Source organism: Pleurodeles waltl, chromosome 7 (genome assembly GCF_031143425.1).
Source record: "Pleurodeles waltl isolate 20211129_DDA chromosome 7, aPleWal1.hap1.20221129, whole genome shotgun sequence".
Taxonomy (NCBI): domain Eukaryota; kingdom Metazoa; phylum Chordata; class Amphibia; order Caudata; family Salamandridae; genus Pleurodeles; species Pleurodeles waltl.
In genome coordinates this window covers 829,349,603-829,371,643 of record NC_090446.1, presented here as the reverse complement: position 1 = coordinate 829,371,643, position 22,041 = coordinate 829,349,603, and positions in this window count along the sequence as shown.

Below are 22,041 nucleotides of genomic sequence, written 5' to 3'. Positions count from 1 at the left end.
CCGCACCCCTGGTCCCTCCTCCTGGCAGCTCTCTGGGCCATCGTTCCAGGCTCCAGATGCCCTTGACTTCCCTCTCGGTCAGCCATGGACCGTGTGGTCATGCAGACCCACTCAGGTAACCCTAACATCTCCAGGTGAGACCTGAGCTCCACTTCTTTCCAAGCAGTGTGCTCAAGGTCATTGCCTAACAGACAATCTACAGGCATGGCAGGACTCACAGCTACTTTCAGAGTACCAGAGACCCCCCCCCACTCAAAGGGAACCAGAGCCACCGGTAGGTGACTCTCGCGATTGTCAGCTACTCTGACCTGGTGGAATGTATTAGGCATTATCTGCTCTGCTGACACCAGCTGACTCTTGATAGTAGTCATACTGGCTCCTGTGTCACGCAGAGCCTCCACCCTCTGCCCATCAATGGTGACCCACTGCCGGTACTTGGAAGTATTTCTAGGCATGTGGGCCTTGGGCACCATTTCTCCTTCTCCCAGGGACACTAGGGAAATCTCTACCTGTTCCCCAAAGCTAGTTGGGTCCATCTCCCCCCCGAGTGCTACACTAGTCAACCCAGGTACCTGTCCGGTAGTGGACGGTGCCCTCTTGGGGCACTGAGGATCGCCTTTGTAGTGACCATATTGGTAACATTCCATGCATTTGGGGCTAGATTTTCCTGACTTGTCAAATGTCCCTGGCTTTCTCCCAAATTTGGAAAAGGAAGGGTTGCCACCCCCTCCCTGGGAATTCTTTTGGGGGCCTTTAGAGAGTTCCTTATCTGTAAGTTTATCTCCCCCCTCTTTCTTCTGTTGGGAACCCTGACCACCTTTGTGGGAGTCCCCCCCAGGTACCTTTTTGGACACTCTGGTGCTAACCCAGAGGTCCGCCTCCTCAGCAAGCTTCCTGGGATCAGTCAGCTTACTATCCACTAGGTGCTGGCGCAAATCTGTATAAGTAACATTAAGCATATGCTCTCTCAGGATCAAATCATATAAACTTTTATAATCTGCTACTTTGTTGCCCCGCACCCATCCATTCAGTGCCTTACTAGAGAAATCAAAGAAATCTACCCATGTTTGTGTGGTTTGTTTGGTGCTGTCCCTGAACCTCTGACGGTATCCCTCAGGGGTCAGCCCAAACTTGGCAAGTAAAGTGGCTTTCTGGAGTGGGTATGTGTTTTGATCCGGTGGATCCAATGTGAGATGTGTGTCCCTCCCCAATGGCGGCACATAACCCCACATAGCTACCCCCCATTGCCCTTCAGGAACCTCATGAGCCCTTAGTGCAACTTCATAAGCAGCTAACCATTTATCTATGTCATCTCCCACCACAAAACTGGGCACCACATTTTTGGGTATACGAACCTTCTTTTCTCCAGCAGGTCCTGTCTGTATGCTGCCACCATTATTGCTGGATTCAGACTGTCTTGCCTTGATTTCCAGCTCCTTGAGACTCAGTTCATGAGCCAACAATAGTTTCTTTTCAGCCAAAGCTCTTTCAGCTTCCACTTGTTTGGCTGCTCTTTCAGCTTCTGCTTGTTTGGCTGCCCTTTCAGCTTCTGCTTGAATCTGTTTGGCTGTCCTTTCAGCTTCAATCTGTTTGGCTGCTCTTTCAGCCTCAGCTTGTTTGGCTTCTCTTTCTGCCCTCCTCTCCTCCTGTTGCGCCTCAATTTTCAGTTTTGCCATTTGCAATTGGAACTCCCTTTCCTCTCTCCTTTCCTCTGCGGTCAGGCTTTGCATGGAGACACTGCTCCCTGGTCTGGAAGGGTGCACAATTGCAGTGGTAACACCATCCATAGATAGTGAAAATCCTTCTGAGGGGCCATTTTCTGGCTCCCCTTCCTCATCATCCTCTAAATGGGCTTCTGCCCAGGCCCTCAGCGCCACTTGAAAGTCCTCCTTTCTGGAGGCCCCTTGGGTGGGTACCCTCAATGCCCTGCAGAATCCTCTTAGTTGTTTGACCGTGTATGTATCCAACTGGACTAGGTCAAAGTCCCCTGTCTGAGACCCAGTCAGAGACATGTTGAGTGAGGATTTAGTTTTTGAAAATTGTCAGGAAAAAACGGATTTTCAAAAAGAGATAAAAAAACAAGTTGACCTTCAACTGTGGGTAGGTAGTGAGATACTTAGCTACTGTATGTCACTGCACAAATACAAGTCCTATCCTCACCGCTGATCACCAATGTTAGAAATGGGGTTTTTGGTTGGCAGTCAGGTTACCTCCTGTCCAAGCAAAAGCCCTCACTCTAGTCAGGGTAAGTCACACACTATCCAAGATTATCCTGTGCCCACCCTCTGGTAGCTTGGCACGAGCAGTCAGGCTTAACTTAGAAGGCAATGTGTAAAGTATTTGTGCAATAAATCATACAATACCACCATATAGCACCACAAAACTACACCACACAGTGTTTAGAAAAATATATAATATTTATCAGGATAATTGTAGGTCAAAAAGAATAAAGTTGCAATGGAAAATTGTAGGAATATCACAGGGAAGTGATATAAAGTGTCTTAAGTCTTTAGAATGCAATACAGTGTCTTTCAAGCACAAAGTACCTGGTTTCTGGTGGAAAATCTCCTCAGAGGGCCACAGGAGAAGAGATGCGTGGAAAAAGGGGTGTGTGCGTCGATTTCTCCTCAGCACACACAGACTTGCGTCGGTCTTTTCCACGCGGGGAAGTCGGGCGTCGTTTTCCGGCGCGCAGACAGTCTCTTTTTGTGGATCGCGGGGATTACCAGATGTCCCGGGTCTGTGCGTGGATTCTCCTGCTTGTTTTCCGGCTGCGCGTCGTTCTGCGGGGCTGCGCGTCTAAGTTTCGATCTCACGGTAGGCGTCGCGTCGATTTCTCCTTGGAAGTCGGGCGGCGTTGTCCTTGCGAGGCCGTGCGTCGAAAGTTTGGTCTCACGGCAGGCGTCGCGTCGATTTCTCCTTGGAAGTCGGGCGGCGTTGTCCTTGCGAGGCCGTGCATCAAAGTTTCGCACTCACGGTGGGCGTCGCGTCGATTTCTCCTGGAAAGTCGAGCGGCTTTGTCCTTGCGAGGTTGTGCGTCGAAGTCTCGATCGTCCCGAGGGCGTCGCGTCGATCAGCGTCGGTGTGCGGCGTTTTTCTCACCGCGGAACAAGCTGTGAGTCGAAATTTTCGGCGCACGGAGCGTCCAAGTGAAAGGAAGAAGTCTTTTTGGTCCTGAGACTTCAAGGAACAGGAGGCAAGCTCTATCCAAGCCCTTGGAGAGCACTTTCACAGCCAGACAAGAGTTCAGCAAGGCAGCAGGGCAACAGCAAGACAGCAGTCCTTTGTAGAAAGCAGACAGGTGAGTCCTTTGAGCAGCCAGGCAGTTCTTCTTGGCAGGATGTAGTTTCTGGTTCCGGTTTCTTCTCCAGCAAGTGTCTGATGAGGTAGGGCAGAGGCCCTGTTTTATACCCAAATGTGCCTTTGAAGTGGGGGAGACTTCAAAGAGAGGCTAAGAAGTGCACCAGGTCCCCTTTCAGTTCAATCCTGTCTGCCAGGGTCCCAGTAGGGGGTGTGGCAGTCCTTTGTGTGAGGGCAGGCCCTCCACCCTCCCAGCCCAGGAAGACCCATTCAAAATGCAGATGTATGCAAGTGAGGCTGAGTACCCTGTGTTTGGGGTGTGTCTGAGTGAATACACAAGGAGCTGTCAACTAAACCTAGCCAGACGTGGATTGTAAGGCACAGAAGGATTTAAGTGCAAAGAAATGCTCACTTTCTAAAAGTGGCATTTCTAGAATAGTAATATTAAATCCGACTTCACCAGTCAGTAGGATTTTGTATTACCATTCTGGCCATACTAAATATGACCTCCCTGCTCCTTTCAGATCAGCAGCTGCCATGTCAACAGTGTATGAGGGCAGCCCCAATGTTAGCCTATGAAGGGAGCAGGTCTCCCAGTAGTGCAAAAACGAATTTAGGAGTTTTACACTACCAGGACATATAACTACACAGGTACATGTCCTGCCTTTTACCTACACAGCACCCTGCTCTAGGGGATACCCAGGGCACACATTAAGGGTGACTTATATGCAGAAAAAGGGGAGTTCTAGGCTTGGCAAGTACTTTTAAATGCCAAGTCGAAGTGGCAGTGAAACTGCACACCCAGGCCTAGCAATGGTAGGCCTGAGACAAGGAAAAAGGGCTACTTAAGTGGGTGGCACAATCCGTGCTGCAGGTCCACTAGTAGCATTTAATCTATATGCCCTAGGCACCTGGAGTGCACATGACTGGGGACTTATAAGTAGATTAAATAGTTCAATCAGGTATGATCCAAAGTTACCATGTTTACAGAGAGAGAGCATATACACTTTATCACTGGTTAGCAGTGGTAAAGTGCGCAGAGTCTAAAAACCAGCAAAACAGTATCCAAAACGAGGAGGGAGGCAGGCAAAAAGTTAGGGGTGACTACCCTAAGGCTGTCAGGTCTAACACTAACCTTTAGCTGAGTAGATGGATCACGTAAACGTAGAAATGCTACATGTGTACAAAGTGCTTTATTTACAGGTGCAATTGTTATTGTGATTTCTATACCATATCCATTTCACAGATCCCATGAGTGAACACTGGCCATATGTAGCGCAATCTGAGTCCAGGGTACAGGGTCATGTCATGAGACATGGTTAGAAGTAGTGTGAATTAGTGAGGAGTGCATAACATTGGCAATTTGTATGGTAGAGACAATGACAGCACACAGCAGAGATTTCTACAGTGGTTAGGTAAAGAGGGCACATTTCATACTGTCAGAACAATGGCATGCTCTTAAGCCCAGAACTAAGGAGAAACTGTCCATGTGGCACAGACTGGTGCTTCGGCTGCTTTTCCTTGTGAATGTTATTCCTTCCACATCTTCATCCTCTGATGTGTGTGGTGCCTCCTGTGCCATGGCAGATGCTGTTGTAGAGGTAGAGGTGGCCACACACACTTCAGGGGATAGAGATTTGGAGTCAAAGGACCCGGCAGCTGCCATTTGTGGCAACACAGAAGGCATCTCTGTTGCAAGGTGGGACTGCTGATTCTTCAAGACCGCAAAAACATCACGGTGGTAGGCAGCCATGTTCTCTCTGAATGGGGCCATTTCCCACTGAATGGACTCCAGGGTATTCTGGATGCTGCTGGCATTTTGGGAGGGCATTTGTCGTAGCCTCTCCTCAATGACAGCAGCTTTGTCCACCAGAGACTACTGGACTCCACGTAGCGGGTAGTGGGTGCCTCTGATGGCAGCTGAGTTGTCCTTATTTTATTTCCTCACTCTTTCTAGACTGCCTGGCATGGTCTCCATCCCCACCCGAACCTGCTTTGTCATTTCCCACTGGACTCCTACCACTGTCCTCTCAAAGCTGATCACTGGGTCCTCGGAGTCTAGGGCTATGTGAGTACTGGCTAGTGGCATTGTTGGTGGTTGAGTGGTTCATGTGGAGACCCGGCAACACTGTGGGCCTGATTCTAACTTTGGAGGACGGTGTTAAACCGTCCCAAAAGTGGCGGATATACCACCTACCGTATTACGAGTCCATTATATCCTATGGAACTCGTAATACGGTAGGTGGTATATCCGCCACTTTTGGGATGGTTTAACACCGTCCTCCAAAGTTAGAATCAGGCCCTGTGTGTCCTCCCTGCAACTGGAGGTGGTATATGGAGTGCTCCTAGGACATCCTGGAAAGTCTGTTCATTGATGGTTGGCAGCTGGTCATCCATGTCATCATGAAAATCCAGGACAGGCAGGTCGACAGGAGGTAAGCCATCATCCTCTGCAATAGGATAGTGTAAAATCAGTATTGGATTGCATCAGCTGTCGACATGGGACATTGTGTATTTGCCACTGGAGGCTTAATGACATGTCACTGACCCAAGATTGTGGTTGTACTTATATGTAGCATTTTGCATTACACATGGGTCAAGCTCACTAGCAATGGAATATGATGGAGCGCAATGCTGCACTAAGAGTGGCAGCGCCCTGCTGCGTAAGTTGCAAAGATGTGCCATATTTATTAATTTCCATACTGCACACACCTGTATTTTCCTCATGCTGGCACTACTTAGAGCTGCCCAACACCAACACAGGCACCCTTACACCATCATGCAAGGATGTCTGCATTGAAAGGTTTGATTGTTTATGTGTGGAATGTGTCCCTTCTTACACATACACAATCACTCATGGCAAATTGGCTCCTCTGTGTGTGCTGCAGAATGCAGCACACATAGAAACAAATAAGCAAGGGGGAATACATGTAAACTTCCTTGTTGGGCCTTGCTGACACCACCCCTGGGATGGCCTTAGATTTTTTTACTGCCAGAGGTTTACTGATACGCGTAAATCTGAGGCAGTGTCAAAATGCAATGGGTGTTGTTGCGACATGCCCACAGCAATACCCATTGCACGCCCCTTCCAAAAAAATGATGGGTGTGAAGGGGCCATATTTAAAGGGTGGCAATAATGCACAAAAAGTGACCTAATGCCACCTTGTAAATATGGCACAGGGCATTGTGCCACCAGAACATTACAACATTGATGCCCAAGTGGTGCTTGGGGCTCATGAATATGCCCCTAGATATTTTTGGCCATATGTGGGTGCCCCAAATGGCACCTGAGTGTAACTTTTGGTGAGGCTCAGGTGCCACAATGCCCTGTCCTTATGTACTAGGCGGCATGAAGCCACTATATGTGCCTTGATGCCACCTTGCATTAATGGTCCCTTCACACCCAAAACTTTGCATGGAAGTTGTGTGCAATGGGTGTTGCAGTGGGTGTACTATGGCAACACCCATTGTGTTTTGACACTGTTTCAGATTTTTGACTATTTGTATTCCAGACGCTGGGCCAATATCTGACACCAGCCCAGGGGTGGGTTTAACATGTCAAGATCTAGGAGTAATGCTTACATTTGCACTGCATTTCTTGCTTTTACTATGTATGCTGCATTATGCAGCACACAGAGGAAGTGCAAATCACACTATCAGGTTGTTGTTGTGCAGAAACATTCTCCCCTTCAATGCAGCCATCCTTGGACTATGGTGCAAGAGTTTCTGCACTGGCGAACAACATCTGATTACCAATGGAAGTATACAGGGAAGCGGTGTATTTTAATGTAGATGGTGCATCCCTGCCTTTTCAATGCGACAATGTGTGATGCTGTCTAATTTTGCACAGCAGCACATACCATTATTTTCTGTTTGATCTAGTCATCTAACTTGCCAGATGGTGAGATTGCAGCCACTTGTTCAGCTTCACACATGATGTTCGCATACATACACAATGTGTTGCATGTATTTTATGTGGCCATTCCCATGTGACACATATGCTTGTGTGTGAGTTGTTGTGGTTTTCAGCCTGTATGGGTTGTGTTCCACAGGTTGCAAGCTTTAGGGCACATATTTTCTCATTTGGCATGGCTCAGGGCAGCAGAAAGATGTGTTGCAGTACACTGCAGCAGTTTCGATATGCAGTGATGTGCCATAATCACCTGTATACAGTACAGCCTTGCAATCCCCCCTGGACCTGCACAGATTAGTGCTCTCTGCACCAACACAGGCATTGTTGCAGCATGATGACGGGATGGCTGCCTTGAAGTGATGATTTGTTCATGTGCAGAGAGGTGTCCCTTACTGCACATGTACAAGCAATTTTGAGGGAGATGGCACTTCGATGTGTGCTGAAAGATGCAGCACACATGAGTAAAGGCAATGCAACATTGAGGTAGGGAAGCATTTTGGCCTGATACACCACCCTGACACCCCCGCTGGGGTGGTATTGACTTCTGTCCCAGTCTGTTTTGTCTATGTTGTGATGGTACAGGGGATTGCACTATATGCAGTGGGTGTTGTGATGGCACAGCCACAACCACACTATTTGCACATGCCTACCAGGCAATGTGGTGCATATTTACATGGTGGAGTATAGCCTAGTGAAGGGCCTTTGTTAGCATTGTGTATATGTTGGTGTGCATAGCACAACCAAAGTGTCATTACATATGTGGCTTGGATGAGGATGGTGCGTCTTGATTCACAGCCTATGTGTCCGGATGCAACCCTTTAGCATGCATTGAGTGTGCCCTATATGGCTCCCCCTTCTACCATTAGTGGTGTTGTGGTTTGACTCTTGTTCTAGGCAAAACTGATGGTTTAAGGATGACAGTGCTTATGTTTGTAGGTGACTAAGCTAATCCTACAACAAGTCTCAACTGTCGTCCCAACCCTCTCGGCTCACAGGGAGCACCTCACCAAAAACCCAAACAGCAAAACATGATTTTTGGCAGCCTTTATGCATGGACTAAAGAGTGTGACATCTCACGGAGTGTTGTGGTTAAAAGGAGATTACCCCTTTCTCACACAAATAATGTCTCATTCAAACACACAGGCAATAAAGGAGATGCAGTAAAGGCTTAATAGGTTTTTATTAATAATATTGCAATCTATGCTAAGTTGCATGGGCTGCAATGATTAGGATAATGAGCAGTGCAAGAAACAGAATTGTGAAAAAGAGAGTCATTAGTACAAGACCCCCACCATCTTGCAATTCCATAGAATGACATTAGAAATGAAATATGTCCTAATACCCTAACATGATGAACCTAACCCCTAACCTAAAGAGAGCTTGGTGTAATAAACCTAATCTGCCAATGCCATGTTCATGAGAAGAGCCACCCAACCCTTGTTACCTTGGAATGAGGTCTCTAAATCAGACTCTGTCGGGACACGAAGACTCGATCAGTGTCAAGGCGATGTGCAGCATCGATAGCGTTGATGGCCTCTTGTAGGAATCCCTCTGACTATCTGTCTTTGCAGGGTGCATTTATAAAGATCTGATCGGACACCTGATATAGGCCTGTTCCCAAACAATAGATAATAGGAAATGCTTGGAGTGGCAATTTAATAAACAATTCCCTCGAATGCGCAAAGGGGGAATGTACCTAATATGAATACCTACAGTTTGTTTATCTTTGTCGCCGATAGTGGCACATTAGCACAGTGGCCCTGATAACATGAAACTAAAACACTGGCCTAACTAAAAACAATGCAGCCATCTTGAAAAGATATAATTAAATAATCGCACTAAAACAGAACAAACTAAGTAGACTAAAAGTCAATGGGTGATGGGGGCACGAGTCTACAAGCCAGAAGGCAAAGCTAAGTCCTGCTTCCCATTAAAACAATATAGGATTCACAACAGTGGAGTTCCATATATCACTCCATGCAACTTACCATGAATTTGTGGTGGTTCCTGGTAGTCTACACTGTCCTGCGATTCCAGTGACCAGCTCCTCTGGGATGACTGCTGCAACCATATCCTCCAGCCCATCCATGACCTCCTGTGGTGCAGGACTTCCACCTTCAGTTTGCAGTGCTGCCTGTTTTTCCTGGCAAGTTTCTCCTAAGTCCTGCTCTTGCAATCATGCCAGCACTTCTTGACCTCATTGACAGTTCTCTTCACCTCATCGACACTGTTTATTTTGTTCTCTATTTGCTGAAATATTGCATCTCTCCTATGGACTGGCAATTTGGAGGTGATGAGTAGATGATGTTGGTGCTCCATCACTTCTCTGACCAGGATGTCATGCTCCTCCTCACTAAAGTGACACTTGAACTTTCTCTTCTCCTACTCCTGTGATTTGTCTATACCCTCCTGGCTGGTGCTTTGGTGTCCGACTGGGGTCTCTCCTGGCCTGTTGGTTCAATCCTCTGTTGCAATTGCACTCTTTCCTGCTTTTGTGTTTTATTTTTACCCTAATGCGTTGTTAAAATGGTGCTAACCCTTTTGCAACATGTTTACGTGCCGCAAAATGGTGTAGCACTATTTTTGGACCATTAATGTAATTTTTCCTCATGGCATTGCGCAGCTGTAAGCACCTTTTTTTACGCTTTCCATTCCTAAGACCATCCTATGTAACTTAATAAATATAGCACAAGGATGGTGCTAAGGAATGACGTCAGCTCTCATTCATTAAAATGATGCACAATTGCGCTACCGCAGTTGTGCGGCATTTTTCATAAATATGCCCCTTAATTACATAGGCCACACATCTTAATAAGGATTACTAATTACGTTTCTTTAAGCACTTCCTTTGTACAGACCCATCTCTTTCATCCCACTTTCAGCACTTCATAAGAAAGACGCTAACACCTGTAATAGCAAAGGTGAACCTTGTAATATGTTTCCCAGTTAAATGTGGTCAGCTAGGCCAGTGGTGCCATGATGGGTGTGTGAGTGTGCGTTCCTTGCATGCTATACTACAATATGCAAAAATGTCTGAATTGTACATGGTCCATGCAATGGACGGAGCTGCCTGCTGGGGCTGATGTTTGGGGTAGTCAGCTTCTTTTTGCAATACCATGTAATGCAATGCAGGTGTGAATCTATTTCTGCTCCTGGTGCACTATGCGATCAAGATATGTTAAACATGTGTTTTTTCTCTCAAGAAAGCTGTTATTACCAATGCAGAGGAGGAAATAACACCATCACACTAAAAGCTCATATACAATACTTGCCCTCCATTTAGCTCAGGCTGAACTCCAGTCACAACATTCATTTCTCTAACCATTGCTCATGAAAAAGCCTCAGGCAGAGTTCCAATTAATTGTTGCAACATTTGTCATAATCAAATTATCACTTTCCCAAATAGTCTGAATCTCTAAGTAAAGTGGAGACATATGTACATTAATCTATTTGGCAATTATTTACTGCTGTGAAGCATACAGCACATCCTTTGCATACTTAAGAAATAACAATGAAGCATTTTTGCCTGAAATGGGCAATTATTAGGATTCCGCAGTTTGCTGGATTTTCTAGACTTTTCTGCGCATCTGCTCCTAGTTAAAAGCTGTGCAATTGTGATTGCTCTAGCTCACTAATCAGGTGCGTACCACAGGGCCTTGTAGCCTATGCAGCTTGGGCTGAAGGGAAGGGCAAACCTCCAGGGGCCCCAAACCTTCAGAGGGGGGCCCTATTCAGCCCAAGACCAATGAGTATATTTGAGATATGTGGAACTATGGGGCCCTTCACATTCAGCAGGGGCACCCCCATCATTTTGTGTTACTCCACTGTCACAAATTAAAGTATGGCATTCGATGTTTGAAATTTATAGTTATGCCAAGTGCTATATTCTATAGCAGTCGTTCCCAAACTGTGGTCTGGGGACCTCTGGGGGGTCCTCAACGCCTCCTCAGGGGGTCTGTGACTGCTTAGAAAATTAAATATTATTAACAGATTATGTCCCCAGCTTTCAGTAATGAATCAAGGGGGGAGGTGGAGTTCCCTGGATTCCAGAGATTATTCAGTGGTTGTTCACTGATTCCAGTATTGAAAAAGTGAGGGTCCACATGAGTCAAAATGTTGGGAACCAATGTTCTACAGCACTACAGTAGATGATTGTACGTACAAAGAAAATGGGGAACTCTGCTATTACAGTCCTCTAAACAGGTAAGTAAAAAAAGAATCTCCCACACATCATGCTCACAGTGTACTCACCTGTTTGTCTGGAGGACTATTGATTAAAGTGTACTGGGGTAGGACCCCATACACAAGTCTCTCCAACTCCTCCGAAGTGAAGGCAGGGGCCCGTCCTCCAGACATGTGAGTCATTGTCACTTTTAGACACAGGTCACAGCAGCACTTGCAGTGTAGGTCCTCTCCTGTTGAAGGTCACGTAGCAAGTCAGTGAATAGATAGAAAATAGTGGTCATGTCTGTGGCGGTGTGTACCGTCCCAGCCGGCGTACATTGCTATTGGCTCCTGCAACCCATAGGGCCCAATGATAACCAATGCAAAGCTGTGCAGTGGTCGTTGACCGCCTACCGTAGTGGCGCACAAGGCCAGCAGAATTACCTCATTTCCACTTCTCCATCCTCACAGGTCAGACAGCCACCATTTCAGGAGGGCACAAGTGATGGCACCTAACTGCGTCACAGCAGACATTGGCACATCAACTGACTCTCGGATTCACATACTGGTGCTGTAAATGAAGAGATGCATCATTATTGCAATAGATGTGTGAATATGACCCTCTGGTCACTGTTTTCCTCCCTAGGCTTCAACCTCTGAGGATGAATAGGAGATGCAGACATCCTCCTGTGTACAGACCCCTGGTGGACCTTGCCACAATGGAGGACAGACACATTATCCTGACATAGAGACTTGATCAGGCCACAATCCAAGAACTGTGTGCCCAATTGGAGCCAGACCTGATGTCAGCTATCCGCCAGCCCACAGGTATCCCCCCTCTAGTGCAGGTCCTATTAGCGTCCATTTCCTAGCAAGTGGTTCCTTCCAAACAACAGTGTCCATGGCATCAGGGATGTCTCAGCCAATGTTCTCCAACGCGTTGACCAGAGTGTTGTCTGCCCATGCTGAAACACATGTGCAGCTACATCGTATTAAGCCAGGTGGAGGATTTGGCCACAGTGAAAGCTGACTTTTATGCTCTGGGACATATCCCCAACATCATTGGTGCCATTGATGGTACACATGTGGCATTTGTCCTCCCCCGGAGAAATGAACAGGTGTTCAGGAATAAAAAAAGCTATCACTCTATGAATGTGCAGATGGTGTGTTTGGCTGACCAGCACATCTCCCATGTGAATACCAAGTATCCTGCCTCTGTGCATGACACCTTGATCTTGAGGAATAGCAGCATCCCATATGTGATGGCATCCCATATCTGATGGCTCAACTCCAGAGGCACTGGGTGTGTCTAATAGGTGAGCCCAAGGTCCCCACCCAGTATGTGTTGGTGTCGGCTATGGGGTTTTCCCTAAGGGTTAATGTGTGTCTAACAGTTGTCCCTCGATATTTGCAGGTGACTCTTGTTACCCCAACATCTCATGGCTGCTGACCCCGGTGAGGAATGCCAGGACAAGGGCAGAGGAACATTACAATGAGGCACATGGGCAAACAAGGAGGATTATTGAGAGAACCTTCAGCCTCCTGAAGGCCAGGTTCCGGTGCCTCCATCTGACAGGTGGATCTCTGTACTACTCACCCAAGAAGGTGTGCCAGATCATAGTTGCATGTTGCCAGGTGCCTTTTCTGTAGGAGGATGAGCCTGGAGATGGTTTTGTGGCAGCGTGGAGCCTGTGGACAATGAGGAAGAGGAGGCAGAGGAAGTAGATGTGGACAACAGAAGTAATATCATGCAGCAGTACTTCCAGTGACACACAGGTAAGACACTGTAACTTCACTTTACTTTTCAGTTTTCTGTTGGACACTGTACATGGCAGTATGATTTCCCTATGTCTATGGCCACTTACTGTACCCTTTGGCATCTCTATTTTTAGATCTGTGTGCCCCACTCTGGCTCCTGGTGTGTTTACTGCTGCCCACTACAGGTTATACCAGTGTATACATTGCTGTACATATGAATTGCAATGTTTTCATAATGTTCTACTAATATATATTTCAATCAATTGACATCTCCAGATTTGTATTTGTTCCAAGGGTGTTTATTTAAGTGCTAATAAGTAGAGGGGGATGTGCAATGGGCGGGGGTGATGGTGGTGGAATGTCCAGTTAGAGTCCAGTCTCTTGGTATCACAGGTGTATTGTCCAGTTTGGCATAGGAAGGGGAGCAATGGCAGTTCAAGGCGGACAGGGTGACAGAGCGGGACAGAAGGGTGACAAGAAGGAGAGTCTTATTTCCTAGCGGGGGTCTTGGAAATGTTCTCTGGCTTCTGCCTGGATCACAGGGACCATTTGCGGTGTGGCTCTCCTTCTGCAAGGGGAGGGGTGCTGGTGGCCTGTTGTTCCAGTGACGGGGCCTCCTGTCCACTAGCACCAGCGGAGGTGGAGGGCTGTTCATCGGTGTGGCTAGTGTCAGGGGCCCATTGTTGTGCCACTGCCTCCCTCATGGTATTGGCCATGTCAGCCAGCACCCCTGCAATGGTGACCAGGATGGTTTGGATGTATTTGAGGTCCTCCCTGTTACCCACGTACTGCCCCTCCTGCAGCTGCTGGGTCTCCTGCAACTTGGCCACTATCTGGCCCAAGGTCTTCTTGCAATGTTGGTAGGCTCCCAGGATCCCTGCAAGTGCCTCGTAGAGAGTGGGTACCCTGGGCCTGCCCTCCCCCTGTCACACAGCAGTCCTCCCAGCTTCCCTGTTGTCCTGTGCCTCTGTTCCTTGAACCGAGTGCCCACTGCCACTGCCCCCAGGTCCCTGATTTTTTGGGTTTGTGGGGTTGCCTGGGGTCCCTGTAGGGGGGGACACACTGCTGATTGACGTGTCCTGGGGACAGTGGTATGGGACCACTGGGTGGGTGCTGTGCTGGTGTTTCCTGAGGGGGGAGGGTCTGTGGTGGTAAGGGACTTTGGCCGGGTAACCGACTGTCAGGAGGTCCCTGATGGGCCAGGTTGGTCATCGTGATCCAGGAGTGCAGAGCTGCTGTCATCACTGTGGGCCTCTTCTGTGGGGGGACTGGATGTGTCTGGCACCTCCTCTCCGGTGACGTTGAGTGGGGGTCCTGTGGGGATGAAAATGCAGTGTTATTGTATCTGCGTGTGCCATCTTGTGTATGAGTGTGTTTCCCTGTATGGTTGTGATTGCCCTGTCCGCTTTGCCTTGTCTGCATGGTGATTTTGAGGGCTAGGTGATTCTCTCTAATGGGCATGCTGTGGTGATGGCTGTCCATGCAGGGAGCAGGTGGGGGTCCACTGCCAATCCTCTGTACAGCTTTCTGGTGTCTTGCAACTATGGAACGCACCTTCCCGTAGGTCTTTCCACCTCTTCCTGATGTCATCCCTTGTTCTTGGGTGCTGTCCCAAGGCGTTGACCCTGTCCACGACTCGCCGCCATAGCTCCATCTTCCTAGCAATGGACGTATGCTGCACCTGTGATCTGAATAGCTGTGACTCTGCCCAGATGATTTCCTCCACCATGACCCTTAGCTCCTCCTCTGAAAACTTGGGGTGTCTTTGGGGTGCCATGGATGTGGTGTGAGTGGTATGTGTGAGGATGTGTGGGGTGATGTGTTGTGGCGTGTGCTGTGAGGTGCGTGGATGGTGTATGGGTGATGGTGTCCTGTGGCTCAGATTGAGTGGGTGCTCCTGGCTTGTCTCTCTCTCTGTTTGTAATCTTTTTTTTCATTGAAAGGGTTGTGGTTAATGTGGGTGTGAGTTTTATAGTGGTCTGATTGTGTGGGTGTGGTGTGTGCATGTGTGTCAGGTGTGTGTAGTTTGAATTGTCTAATGTAGTGTAGTTTTGTTAGTGTATGTGTATTTTGGGTGCAGCAGTCTGTACTGCCAATGGTTTACCGAGGTTGAAAGACTGCCACGATGATTCGTGGGTCCTGATACTGTGGGCGTAGTTCTGTTGATGTAATGGTGTGGGTTTTGGTACCGCCAGTTTATCACTGACCTTAGGTCTGGGGGACTTGTGTGGGTGTCTGTATAGTGGCGGATTTCTCTGTGTGGATCATAATACCTGTAGCGGTATACCACCGCGGTAGCGGTATGTTGGTGGCCATCAGCACGGCGGTAGGCGGCATTTACCGCCAAGTTCGTAATGAGGGCCAAAATTCTAAATTTTAATAATAAAGTATGAAATTGAGTTGAAAAAACAGGGGTTTGTGCCTACATTTTTATATGTAACTTTTCAAAGTATAGAAGATTTTGGAAAGCAAAATACTGTTATGTCCACTGAACTCGACCGGTTGCAGGGATATATAGGGCTTGTAGGTTCACCAAGAAGGCAAGGTTCCTAGAGCCAATAAATGAGCTGCACCTTGCAATGAGTGTTTGATGTGTAACGGTTATACAGCAATTAATTTGGTAAAATATAAAGAGTGGAAAAAACATATCAAGGAAACTTATGTATTTCCAGAATGGGCACAAAATATGGAGTTTAGAAGCAGTGGTCATTTGAACATCTCTGAATGTGTGGGTGCCCATACTAGATTGTGAATTAGAGGCGATTGCTCAAATTGACATATTTCTTACACACTGGTGTATCTTTGGAAGGCACAAATTCAGGAAAAGACAATAGATAATTACATTTGTTTTACTATTCTGTATTCCCCACAGTCTCTTGCTAAAAATGGTACCTCACTTCTGTGGTAGGCCTAGTGTCGTTGAAAGGAAACAGCCCAAAACGCAACATGGACACATCAAATCTTTCCACTGAAAACTGACCATTTTTTCAATGTACCTGTCAGGCTTGTACCTTCCGGTTGGAGTGAAATGGACTTGAGGCATGTTCCCAACATCCCTATGAGAGAAGACAGGCAAGAGCCAAGCTTGTCCCAATGTGATGAAGGGACAATCTGCACCCAGGACCCAACCAGACTTTCTCAGGTTATCAGATGCAACCTTGTGTTCTAGCAGACATAAATCAAGAAAACACTTACAACCTACTTATTTTTCAATGCGATGCTATAGTGTAGTGATAGTCTAAACCACGCTTACCCTTAAGCTCATTTGCCGTTTCTTAAGGAATTGAACCCTAGGTATGGAATGTGGAGTAAGACTGAATATGTAAGAGACTTTAGAATTACTTTTTCTTTCTGATGGTAATTACTTCCAATAACCTTAGAACCTCTGGTACACATAACTAATCTTTATATCCAGATATCGAAATGTGTGTAAATTACCTTTTCACATTAGGGTTCTTCCTTTAAACGGATATGCATAAGGTTTTGGTATAAAAGATTTTTTTTCTATGCACAACCATAAGTAATGTGTTCAATAAATACCTAATTCATCTCATCAAATTGTAAGCAATTTTAAACACTTCAAGTCAAAACTCCTAATAATTTCTTGGGAGATAATGAACCATGACTCCACATTTACCCATTGCATGTAGGGGAGAGGAACCTGCTGACACCTAGAAAAAAATATGAGTTCATCAGGAAAGAGTCCATTAAATCAGAATAATGTTACCTATTAAATTTGTTGCATCACAATCTCTGTTTTCCTTTGGTTTAAGTGGCTCCGGGATCCAGAACTGTTGAAAGCAAAAAAAACGCGAGGGGAACAAGAAAAAGAAAGGAATACCCTGATGGATGGCTTAGCACTCAGAGGACGTGGCAAGGCTACCGTGTCTGATTCAGACTGTGGAAAGCAGAACTGGCAACAAGCGGTCATCATGATGCAACACATAGCCTTCAAGGCTATACGCTCACTTAAAGGCACCATGCTGCGCATGACAGTACCTAGCTGTGGAATTTGGGCTCTAGGTCAGCCGGCATCAAGGGAAACCAAGAAAACATGTACATTTTCTAAAACTAGACATGAATGAGGTGACTTGTGTGGCTCTTACCACATTGTTCTACCCAAAATCCATCCCTTGCAAACCTCACAATTACTCTGGAAAAATATATTTTTTTCACATTTCTGTGGTGCAAAGTTCTGGAACCTAAGAAGAAAGCCATAAACTTCCTTCCACCCAGCATTCCATCAGTCTCCCGATAACAAAGATACTTCACTTATGTGTGTAGGCCTAGTGCCCATGACAGGGAACACCGAAAAACACAACATGGGCATGTTAGAAATGGGGTCATTAGTTGGCAGAGGTGTACACCTTTATACAAATAGGGACCACAATCCTACTCAGGGTAAGTCACAAAACAATCAAACTATCCTGTGCCCACCCTCTGGTAGCTTGGCACTGAGCAGTCAGGCTTAACTTAGAAGGCAATGTGTAAAGTATTTGTGCAATAAATCATACCGTAACACAGTGAAAACACCACAAAAATACACCACACCGGCTTAGAAAAATAGATGATATTAATCTGAATAAAATAAGGTCAAAACAAAAAAGATCCATTAAGGACAGATTGAAATATCACTTTTAAAAGATTTAAAAGAGGCTCGATCCTTAAGAATCAATAGATGTTTCTTTGTAACACACAGTACCTGGGGTGCGTTAATAATAACAATGCACCGGGACCACTGAGGAGTAGATGCATTGAAAAATAAGGTGTTGCATCTGATTTTGAGTTGTTTCTTTCCACACTGCAAGGGGTTGCATTGTTTTTCAGGTGGACAGTCTTGGTTGCTCACTGTGATGTAGAGATATTTTGACGCCCAGGGACAATGCATTTAAACTCATTGAGCACTGGTAGACGGAGCAGGCCCTGTGTCAATCTGGTAGGCGATGCATCAAATTTTCTGTCGCAAGGCAGGGGCTGCTTTGAATTTCCAGTTGGAAAGTCCGTGCTGCATCGTTACGGTCAGCGGTGCAGTGATTTCCCAGCCACGATGCAGGCATTGCATCTAATTCTGCAGGTGTTGCGTCGAGTTTTTGACACACGAGGATTTTCTTGAAGGGGTGAAGTCTTTGTTGGCCCTGAGACTTCAGAAACAGGAGGCAAGCTCAATCCAAACCCCTGGAGAGCATTTCAGGGGGACGGCAGAGTCCTTCCAGCAGAGTCAGAGGCCAGCAGGGCAGCAAGGCGACAAGCAGGGCAGCAGTCCTTCTCAGCAAAGCAGTCCAGATGAGTCCTTTGGTCAGCCAGGCAGTCCCTGTGACAAAGTGCAGATTCAGGTCCAGAAGTGTCTGATTTTTTTGGGTCAGAGACCTAGTTTATATACCCAAAATGCCTTTGAAGTGGGGGAAACTTCAAAGATTGGTTTTGAAGTGCACAAGTTCTCCATTCAGCCCAGTCCTGTCTGCCAGCATCCCTGTGGGGGGTTATCAGTCCTTTGTGTGAAGGCGGCCATAGGTAAGTATGAGCCCCTCTGCCCTTCCTGCCCAGGGAGACCCATTCAGTTTTCAGATGAATCCAGATGTGACTGACTGTCCTGTGGTTGTGGTTGTCTGGGTGGAATGCACAAGGGGAGTTGTCAATCAGAACAGACCAGACATGGATTTAAGACAGGCTGTAAGGCACAGATAGTAGTAAGAGCAGTGAAATGCCCACTTTATCAAAGTGGAAGTTCTAAAATAGAAATATTAAATCCAATTTCACCAGTAAACAGGATTTTCTATTACCATTCTGGCAATACCTAACAAGAGATATCTGCTGCTTCTAGATCAGAATCTACAATTTAAGAGTATAAGCGGTCAGTTCTAATGCTAGTCTATGAGAGGAGCAGGTCTCACAGTAGTAGAAAACAAGTTTATGAGTTTTTCACTGCAAGGTCATGTGAGACACAAAAGTACATGTCCTGCCTTTTACCTACATAGCACCCTGCCCTATGGGTTACCAAGGGTCTACTTAGGGGTGACTTATATGTTGAAAAAGGAGGGTGCACATATGCTTTTCAATGGCAGGCCTGAGACTCGGTTAAGGGGCTACTTATGTGGGTGGCACAATCAGTGCTGCAGGACCACTAGTAGCATTTAATTTACAGGCCCTGGACACATGTAATGCCCTTTACTATGGACTTACAGGTAAATTAAAAATGACAACTGGGTAAGAACAAATGTTACCATGTTTAGGGGAGGGCGTATATGCACTTTAGGGCCAGACAGCAGTGGTAAAGTGTGCAAAATCCTAAAACCATCACAAATAGTGTAAGAAAAAAGGAGGGAGGCAGGCAAACAGTTAGGGGATGAACACCGTGTGGCTGTCAGGTCTCACATGACACATCACATTTTCCCACTGAAAACTGACTCATTTTTTACAATGTGCATAGCAATGATGATTAAATATATTAGATTTTATTGACAAGAGACTGGACAAAAATGAAATGCACTGATTGAATTGAAAAGTTGGAAAACTGGGCCAATGACTCACAGCTCGTGAGATGTAAAGCCAAGTTCTGGCACCAACTGCTTTACAGTCGATTCACACACCTTTTGTTTGTGACACACACAAGACCATTCATGCCACCAGCCGTGGGCCCAGGACTTTACAACACCCACATCAACAGACATTGCATTCCAGGGCCCATCACTTTCATATGCCCACATGCCTGACACAGCAATCACACCAGCTGATGGAGTGTGTGGACTGGTGTTTGGCTAGCAGTGTGTGTAGTGACCATCAGCAAGTCACTACCCACACACCACCAACCAAGTGCCAGTGCCAGTCTATGCACAGTGCCAGTCATGCACACCACCATCAAATTCTTTTAACAAAAAAGAAAACACAAACCAACTGTAAGTAAATACCGTGAATTTGAACAACAATTAAACAAAAAATATAAAGTAAAACACACCAGGCAACGCTCATGGGTGCTCCCCAAAAATGTTTTCCCTGTGGTACATTCTAACACAAGTGGGCACACACAGCCCAGGTTTAGAATGACATTCAGGGCAATGCATACAACTCTCCTTACGCATGCCTGTTCACATAGACTCTACATCACTTACAGGGATTGATTTTTTTGGGTGTGGGAAGAATGTGATCAGCAAAGTGGAGATCTTTCAAACATCATCCATGACTTCATCTCTAACAACACTTGCCTGTTTCACTACAATAAAGCTCCCTCTCACAGATTCCGGAAACTGAACTAAAGTCATCTTTGACTATGCAGAACAATCTTTGAACAAAACAAAAGCATTAAAGGTTGCTAAATGTAAATGGATAGTAACTTCTTATACCAAACGTAGGGAAGAGATGGATAGCCAACTCCTTCTACCAAATGTAAGCCTTACAAACAGCAGTGTAATGCTCCAACCTCTGATCTACTTTATCTACCCCACCATGTGCTCATTGTACTCTAAAATGCACACAGACTTGCACAGTATACCAACTGAACCCCAATCAGTCACAGGTGAAGTAGTTTCATCATGGATGGTAGTCAGCATGTAGACATCAATCCTGTTTAGAAATTTAACACCTAGGAGTCGATTATTACACAAGGCTCTGCACTGTCCCTTCTCAAATTTTCTACAAACAAGCTCCTTTCAATAATCGTTCAGATTAGAGCCGACTGTGCCACAAGCAACAATGTCCACTTTGAACAATTCCCAGAACAATTGCACAGTGCTGTAGAAGTAATCTTGGTACAAATTGTGACCTTTGCTAAACATTCCTCTACCAAATTCCCACACAATTTTCTCACTAACTCCGAAAGTGGAAGGGCAACTGGGGGGGGGGGAATCAATAGTTGAATCCCTATGAGTGTACATCTGGAAATTATAGACATAGCCTGTATTACTCCTGTACACTCCCGGACACTAGCTGTACTGCCTAAAAAACAAACGACCCTTGAACAAGACCAAAGACTCATCAACTGCTTTTTCCTGGAACATTGATCTCTGAAAATTGATCTACAAGGTGATTAAGGACAGGGCAAATCTTAAAATGACAGTCATAATCAGGGTGATCTTGTTGCAAAGCTAAAGCATTATCAAAAAAATGCAGCATCCGAAGCAGAAGCAATGCCAATCACGACTCGTGATTGCATGAAATAGGGCTGTTGCCTTCAAGGGACTTGTAGACCAATATGAAGACAGTAACAGCTTCCTTACCAGGCCCATCCTTAAAGTTACACTCAAGAACTTCTTCATCTCTTCGAAATTTGTGGGAGTCCACCAGATAGCTCTAGGGTGGGGCTTATGTCTGGCACTGTTGTCCCTCAAATACTGTTCAGCAGACAAATTAGTCTGCTCAACAATCTCACCAGAAATACATCATCCATAAACAACTGAAAGAAATGTATGAGCAAAACGTTTTCAATATTCACTCTACACCCTGCAACATCAATAAATGCAAGCATAGCCGGCTGCACCATATTTGGCGCAGCCTAGAGTTCAGCTCTTCCAGTGGGAAGCCTTTCGGCCCCAGGCTGCAATCCAGATGCCTCATTGCTGCACTATTGGCACATGAGTGTTCTCCTCAAAAACAGGTACTTCATCTGCACTGAGAGTTGCTTCATCATGAGATGAATCCTCTCAGACAGAAAATTCACTGCCAGAATCCTGTGCTTCTTCTGTTGCCTCAGATGCTGAGTCAGTCTCATAATCATGGCCAGACGAAGGTTCATAAAGCATACCAACAACCTTCTGAGCAGTAATCCTGTGACTAGCCATAATCCTCACTAATAAAAGTTACTTGACAACTAAGTCAACAACAACCAGTGCAGTAAAAAATAAGTAACAAACATAGTGTGGCTTTATCACAAAGACCTATATACTCAAAGATGATACCACGCACTTGCCAGAGAC